Source organism: Carlito syrichta, unplaced genomic scaffold, assembly GCF_000164805.1.
Source record: "Carlito syrichta isolate Samal-C Ts95f unplaced genomic scaffold, Tarsius_syrichta-2.0.1 Scaffold314847, whole genome shotgun sequence".
NCBI lineage: Eukaryota > Metazoa > Chordata > Mammalia > Primates > Tarsiidae > Carlito > Carlito syrichta.
This window is the reverse complement of record NW_007258943.1, coordinates 55,218-62,489: the sequence shown is the minus strand read 5'-3', so window position 1 is coordinate 62,489 and position 7,272 is coordinate 55,218. Positions and strand designations below refer to the sequence as shown.

Here is a 7,272-nt window from a genome sequence, read left to right as displayed (position 1 = left end):
AGGTGTGTACCACTACGCTCAGCTAATTTTTCTTGATTTATTGTAGAGACAGGATCTCATCAAGTTGCCCAGGCTGGTCTCAAACACTTGGGTTCAGGTAATCCTCTCACCTCAGCCTCCCAAAATGCTAGGATTACAGATGTGAGCCACCATGCCTGGCCTGAACTGTTACTTTATGTTAATAATTTCAATTTTCTGACTAAATCTGTGATTAAATTTCTCTTAACTTTCCATCTCCCTCAGGTGTGATATTAGGCTGTTTACTTGATATACCTCTATTTTCTTGATATGTGTGTGCAATGTTATAAACTTCCCTCTCAGCACTGTTTTCATGGTATCACCATATCATGATTTTGGTATGTTGTACCTTTGTTTTATTTGTTTTCAGCAATCTTTTAAATTTCTGACTTGATTTCTGTGTTAGCTCAAAAGTTATTCAGAAGCATGTTGTTTAATTTTCATGTATTGTGTGTTTTGAGGGATTCCTGTTGGTGATGATATTTCTTTTTCTTCCACTGTGGTCTGAGAAGATGCTTGGTATGATTCAAACTTTTGAAATTTGTTAACACTTGAGTTATGCCCAAGAATGTGGTCAATCTTGGAGAATTTTCCATGTGCTAATGCAAATGCATACACTGTGTTTGTTGAGTGAAGTGTTCTGTAGATGTTTATTAGGTTCTGCTGGTCAAGTGTTGAGTTAAGGTTCCGAATTTCCTTGTTAGTTTTTTTTTTTTGAGTTGGAGTCTCACTTGGCCGCCCAGACTGTAGTGCAGTGGCTGCTCCCGGCCACTGCAGCCTCGACCTGCTGGGCTCCGGCGATCATTCCGCCTCAGCCTTCCGAGTAGCCGGAATTACAGGCATGTGCTACCACGCCTGGCTGATTTTTTGATTTATTGTAGAGATGAGATCTTGCTGCCCAGGCGGGTCTCGAACCCGCGGGCTCAGGCAATCCACTCACCTCAGCCTCCCAAAGGCACGGGATCACAGGCTGAGCCCAGCTCCTTGTTAGTTTTTTGCCTCAGTGATCTGGCTAGGGCTGTTAGAGGAGTATTAAAGTCTCTGACTATAATTGTATGGGTGTCTATGTCCTTTCTTAGTTTAATTAGCAATCATTTTATAAATCTGGACGCTCCTATGTTGGGTGCATATATATTCAAGATGAATATTTCTTGCTGGTAGATTGAGTCTTTTACCACTGAAGGTGTCCTTCAGTATCCTTTTTAACTTTTATCGGTTTAAAGTCTGTTTTGTCTAATATAAGAATAGCTACTCCTGCTCCTTTTTTGTTGTTGTTTTCCAATTGCCTGATAAATCTTTCTTCAGTCCTTTTCCTGTCCCTGTGGTTGTCCTTTGCAGTGAGATGGGTTTCTTGAAGGCAGCAGAAGGTTGAATCATGTTTCTTTATCCAATTTGCTACTCTATACCTTTTGAGTGGCACGATCAGTCCATTCATGTTTAAGTTAATTATTGATATGTGGATTTTATTCCCGTCATATTGCTATTAAAAAGTTGATGGCTTTTTAGGTTTTATGGTTGATTTGTATGATCTGTTAACTCTGTGCTTGCCTATGCTTTTGCAATGAATGGGACAATTCTTTGGTTTCTGTGCTTAGAACTTTCTTAAGCATCTCCTGAAGGACTGGTCTGGAGGTGGCATATTATCTTAGGGATTGGATATCTGGAAAGAATTTTAATTCCCTTCACTAATGAAGCTTAGCTTGGTAGGGTAGGAAAATCTTGGCTGGAATTGTTTTTCTTAAGAATTTTAAAGATAGGACTCCAGTCCTTTCTGGCTTGTAGGGTTTCTGCTGAGAAGTCTGTTGCAATTCTGATGGGTCTTCCCCTGGAGGTGGTCTGTCTCTTCTCTCTAGCTGCCTTTAGGATTTTTTCTTTTATGCTTACCTTGTGGATATAGATTATTATGTGTCTTGGTGATGGTCTTCTCATGTAGCACCTTGCAGAAGTTCTCTTGACCTCTTGCATCTGGATGGTCATCTCTCTAGCAAGAGAGGGGAAATTTTCTTGGATGACCTCTTGGAAGGCTTGCTTCAGGGTGTTCTCACTTTCCCCTTCTGTCTCAGGGATGCCAATCAGTCATAGTTTTTGTTTCTTTACATAATCCCAAATCTCTCATAGACTTTGCTCATTCTCCTTCAGCTTTTTCTTTTTGCTTTTGTCAGACTGGGTTAGTTCAATTGTTTGATCCTCAAATTCTGAGATTCTTTCTTCTGCCTGACAAATTTTCCTGCTCAGGCTTGTCATTGTGCTTTGAAATTCCAGGAAAGACTTCTTCATTTCCAGAACTTCAGATTGGACCTTTCTTTTATTGGTCAACTCAGCTTTTATTTCCTGCACTGTTTTTGCTGCCTGGGTGATCTATGCTTCTATCTTCTCATGGTTTTCCTTCACTGTTTTTGCCACCCACAGTCTGAATTTTATGTCTGTCAGCAGGGACAGGTAGTTCTGAAAGGGTACCATTGCTTGGGATCTGGGAAGACCTTTTATGGGTGATGCCTCATTAAGACTTTGGAGATTGCTGGTGTTTTTTCACTGTGCCTTTCTCATCTGTGAAGACACACTTTTCTCTTTTTTGTTGTTGTTGTTGTTTAGTTAGATAAGGTTGCTACTGTTGGATGGTCTTCTGTAGGATTTTATTTACTTTTTGACTGAGTACAGGGGACTTTATTGATGGTGTATGATGAGATGGGGTTCCTTAGGTACCCTCCTCTGGATTCTTCTGGCATGAACACTGTGAGAAGGGGAGAGTCTCAGTGTGGTCAGGGACTGGGTGTGGCAGGAACTCCCCAGAAGCTAAGGGCTTCTTTTTTCCTCTTGTGCTCTCACTGGGGCTGGTCGTCCAGGGACTCTTACTCTTTGGAGGGCATGTGGACCATGGGGTAGCCAAATTCATTGTCTTACCACGAGACGAGCTTGACAAAGTGGTCATTGAGGACAATGTCAGCCTCAGCATTGAAGGTGGAAGAGTGAGTGTCACTGTTAAAGTCAGAGGGCACAATCAGGTGCCCAGTGTAAACCAGGATGCCCTTGAGGGTACCCTCGGATGCCTGCTTCACCACCTTCTTGATGTCATCATATTTGGTGGGTTTCTCCAGATGACAGGTCAGGTCCATGTTGGACACATTGGTGGTGGGGACACACTAGGCCATGTTATGAGCTTCCCATACAGCTCAGTGATGACCTAGCCCTTGGCCTTGGCAGTGCTGGTGGATGCAGGGATGATGTTCTGGAGGGCTCTGTGGCCATCATGTCACAGCTGCCCCGAGGGGCCATCCATGGTCTTCTGGGTGGCAGTGATGGCATGGATGATGATCATCATGATGCCAAAGTTGTGGATTACTTTGTCCAGAGAGTCTAAGCGGTTGGTGATGCAGAAGGCAGTGCTGACAATTGTGAGGTTGTTCTGGTACATCTCATGGTTCATGCCCATCACAAACATGGGGGCATCAGTGGAAAGGGCAGAGCTTTTATGACACTTTTGGCTCCCCCTTGTAAGTGAGCCCCAGTCTTTTCTAAGGTAGAGAAGACATTGGTGAACTCCACTACAGAACCAGCGCCGGTGTTGCCTCATTTGATTTTGGTGGGCTTTCATTCCTGGAAGATAGTGGTAGGATTTCCATCGACGTCAAACTTCCTGGTCTCAGCCTTGACGGTGCTGTGGAACTTGCCATGGGTGGAGTCATACTGGAACATGTAGACAGTGTAGTTGAGATCAATGAAGGGATCATTGATTGAGACAATATCCACTTTGCCAGAGTTAAAAGCAGACCTGGTGACCAGGCACCCATTATGGCCAAATCTGTTCACTCTGGCCGTAGTGTCTCAGAGATGTAGCTGGTGCTCCATGAGAGATATGGCTGTCTGTCGAGCAGGAGGAGCAGAGAGCCAGGATTTAATTTTAATTTCAACTTTATTTTTTATCTCACAGGGTGCTCCCCATTGTTTTGCATTGCTCCTTTTCATGGTAGTCCAAGAAGTCTTGACCCCTGTGGGTCCTGCTTTTCTTCTGGGTCTAGCTATTCTAAATGGTTGCCACCATTTGGCCCATGCTAGAGGGTGCCTAAGGTGTTCTGTGATGTGAAGGCACAGGGACTGAATTCTAAGGGGAGTTGGTCATCAACATCTCTGGAGGATCCTCTAGAGAAGCTCTCTGATGCCTCAGTCTGTGGACTGGTCTGTGAGATGGATGATGGCATGGGCTTTGTTCTTGTCTCCTTCTTAGGGGCTGTATTATTGTCTTAGATGTAATGGGCTCTGTCAGTTGACCTCCAGCCAGGAGGTAGAGCTTGGAGCAAACAGCCAGCTGTGATGAAGGCAGTAGGCTTTTTTTTTGGTTGGCCTGTTTCCCCCAGAAGTACACACACAACCTAGGTGATGGGTGGGGTTATGGGAACTCCCAAAGATCCTTAGCACCTGGGATTTCTTTTTTTTTTTTTGAGTTGGAGTCTCACTCCATCGCCCAGACTGGAGTGCAGTGGTACGCTCCCCAGCCATCGCAGCCTCCACCTGCTGGGCTCCAAGTAGATGGAACTACAGGCGTGCGCTACCACGCCCTGCTAATTTTTTTGATTTATTGTAGAGATGAGGTCTCGCCAAGTTGCCCAGGCGGGTCTTGAACCCGTGGGCTCAGGCAATTCCCTCACCTCGGCCTCCCAAAGCGTGTGATTACAGGCTGAGCCACTGAGCCTGGCCAGCCCCTGGGATTTCAAGGGAGATGTACTCACAGGTCCTAGAGACAGGAGGCATAGGAGAAGCTGATCAGGGAGGGCTAGATCAGATGGGGCAGCTCTCCAACTGCCTACCCACCCCCACAAGCATGTTAGGCTACCTCAGTGGGAAACAGGACCCCTGGCCACTCTGGCCATGTGGGGATGGCCGAGCCTTTTCTGTTGTATAAAAGAGTTCACACAGGGAGAGGGGGTTGCCACCCACCTTCTTTTCTTACAGAAACCCCAGTGAAGGCTCTGACTTGAATCTTACCCTCATTCCACTTGTCTTCCCCATGTGGCTCTGCATGGCATGCTGTGCCTCCTGTCTCTAGGACCTGTGAGTACAATAGACCTTGTTTTCCTGAGTCTCTCCTGTGTCGCTTGTGACTGCACCTGACTGAACGTCACATAAAGTAACACAAAACGGCCACTCACCCACCCCGTTTCTTTTCAATAGAAGAGCACGTGACTCAGCAGAAAGGGCACTTATGGAGCCAGATTCTGTGGTTCCAATTTTGGCTCACTCACCCCCTCACTGTGCGACCTCAGGAAGTTCCTTTCAACCTCTCTGAGCCTCAATTTCCTCAGCTATAAAATAGAAGTCATAATAATGACTTGTATTGTTGTTGTGAGGGTTAAAGAATGGAAAGTGCCTGACTTAGAGGAGCTATGGTCTCTTACCTGTTCTCACCCCAGTGTTGGGCTGGACGAGTTCTGGCATAAACAGTGACTCTGGGATCGAAGTAGGTATGGAACATAGTGGTAAGCAAATGCCAAAAGCGAGGAAGCCAAGTCCGTTTGTGAATAGTAACCAGATAGTGGGTAGGATGATGGGCACAGCTGGGAGGGGCGAAGTATGTATTCATTCATTCATTTACTCAACAGATGTTCACCAGCCTTACTGTGTATATGTATATTAGGACTCAGGAAGATTTTGAGAAGAAAGACGGGCACAGACAGGAAAAGGGGACCCACAGCAAGCAGTAAAATTAACGGTGCAATACATGCTCCGAAAGAGGGTTGGACTGGTGGGCTTCTAGAAAAGGAGGGGGCCCGTCTTCCAGCACAGGGAGGGGATCAGAGAAGATTTCCCAAACCATGCCAGCATGGAAGGTATTGGCCAGGCAGAAGAGCATTCCAGGCAGGTGGGTGTTAACCAAAAAGCAACGGAGGCAGGTGTCTTCATGGATAGAGGTGTTTTTTTTTTTTTTTTTTTTTTTTTTTTTTTAGCCAAAGTCTGAGGATGCATCCTGGAAAAAGCACAGGTCACAGATGTTCCTGTGACTTGTGTTTTTCCCAAGAGGGTTTTGAGAATTTCAGTATTTAAAGGGGAAAGAGCAAGCAGAAGGGAAAAAAGGGAGAGAGGGTAGATAGTGAGACAGATGGTTACATTCTTGTGAGGCTCTGATTAGCCTCAGTAAATCTACATTTTACATGTGAAAAGAGGGAGTAGAGGAAAAAGTCAATTATACATTCATTTCAGGCTAGGTGAAAGGATGATTTCTGGCCTTGTTCTTGTACCTCTGAAGATAAACTGGTAATTGACAATGTCAGGGTGAGATTCAAAAGAAGTAGGTTTTAGGGTTAGTTTATGGGGGTATATGTATCCTGAAAGATTGAGAGAGTCACAAGGAATTTCCTTGTGAGAAACTTGGGAGAAAGACCATGTGAGGAGATACGTGCCCTTCTATCATTTGGGGAACCTGGTTTGTGGATGAAGCTATGACACAGGGCTGTGAAATTATAGCTATTTGTTTAGGCACAAAAGGAAGGCAGTATTGCGTGACTCAGTTCACATGTTTAACTTTCCCTTTGCCATAGTGAGGTTGGGGTCCCGAGATTCCATTTTCTTTCACATGGGAAAACAAGGAGAAAGGCTCAGTGAACCCAGGACGTGGGTGTGACTGGAGCTTAGGCGCCAAGGGAGGGATAAAGGTGCAGAGGCTGGATCTTAGATTTCTAGGGAGCCTGTAAACATTAACCTGATGTAATGAGCTATTGGCGGATTTTCAGCAGGGAAAAGATATGATTAAACTCGTGCTTTAGCAATATTCCTATGAGTGCTTTGTGGAGAATGAGTGAGTTAAGACAGATGTAGGGTAGAAGACAACAGGAGGCTCTTGGTCAGTTCCGGTGAGAAATGATGATGGATGCTCTGGAAACATGGCGATCAGGCTGGATCACTTGATTGCATATAGAAATCACCTGGACAAATTTTAAAATAATACTGATGCCCAGACTCCATCCTGGATTAATTAATCCAGAATATGTAGGGAGGCCCAGGATATGGGCGTTTTAAAGAAGTCTCCAGGTGACTCAATTGTGCAGTCAAGGTGGAAGGCCCCTAGGTTAGAGAGACAGGAAAGAGGAAGTATCTCCAATGGTGTTTCTCAAAGTGTAGTAATTTCCCTCAGAACTAGCTGGGAGTATTTGTTAAAAGTGCAGGTTTCAGCTGAGCTCGGTGGCTCAGCCTGTAATCCCGTGCCTTTGGGAGGCTGAGGTGAGTGGATTGCCTGAGCCCACAGGTTTGAGACCCGCCTGGGCA

General features: G+C 45.2%; 1 pseudogene; it reads right to left on the bottom strand.

The window, feature by feature from the left end:
- Positions 1-2,867: 2,867 nt before the first annotated feature.
- LOC103274660 overlaps positions 2,868-7,272 on the bottom strand; it is a 5,274-nt pseudogene continuing 869 nt past the window's right edge.